Here is a 1000-nt window from a genome sequence, read left to right as displayed (position 1 = left end):
TCTGTATGTCTCTGTCTCTGTCACGCTCTCTCTCTCTCTCACACTCTCTACCTCTGTTTCTCTCTCTCTGTATGTCTCTCTCTCTGTCACGCTCTCTCTCTCTCACACACTCTCCATCTCTGTTTCTCTCTGTATGTCTCTCTGTCACGCTCTCTCTCTCTCACACTCTCTTTCTCTGTTTCTCTCTCTCTGTATGTCTCTCTCTCTGTCACGCTCTCTCTCTCACTCTCTGTCTCTGTTTCTCTCTCTCTGTATGTCTCTCTGTCACTCTCTCTCTCACACTCTCTACCTCTGTTTCTCTCTCTCTGTATGTCTCTCTCTCTGTCACGCTCTCTCTCTCTCACACTCTCTATCTCTGTTTCTTTCTCTCTGTCATGCTCTCTCTCTCTCACACACTCCATCTCTGTTTCTCTCTGTATGTCTCTCTCTGTCACGCTCTCTCTCTCTCACACTCTCTATCTCTGTTTCTCTCTGTATGTCTCTCTGTCACGCTCTCTCTCTCACACTCTCTGTCTCTGTTTCTCTCTCTCTGTATGTCTCTCTCTCTGTCACGCTCTCTCTCACACACTCTCTGTCTCTGTTTCTCTCTCTCTGTATGTCTCTCTGTCACGCTCTCTCTCTCTCTCTCACTCTCTGTCTCTGTTTCTCTCTGTATGTCTCTCTCTCTGTCACGCTCTCTCTCTCTCTCACACTCTCTGCCTCTGTTTCTCTCTCTCTGTATGTCTCTCTGTCACGCTCTCTCTCTCTCTCTCACTCTCTGTCTCTGTTTCTCTCTCTCTGTATGTCTCTCTCTCTGTCACGCTCTCTCTCTCACTCTCTGTCTCTGTTTCTCTCTCTCTGTATGTATGTCTCTCTGTCACGCTCTCTCTCTCACACTCTCTATCTCTGTTTCTCTCTCTCTGTATGTCTCTCTCTGTCACGCTCTCTCTCTCTCTCACACTCTCTATCTCTGTTTCTCTCTCTCTGTATGTCTCTCTCTCTGTCACGCTCTCTCTCACAC

This window comes from Scyliorhinus canicula, chromosome 30 (assembly GCF_902713615.1).
Source record: "Scyliorhinus canicula chromosome 30, sScyCan1.1, whole genome shotgun sequence".
In the NCBI taxonomy this organism is placed as follows: domain Eukaryota; kingdom Metazoa; phylum Chordata; class Chondrichthyes; order Carcharhiniformes; family Scyliorhinidae; genus Scyliorhinus; species Scyliorhinus canicula.
Note: the sequence above shows the minus strand (reverse complement) of the source record.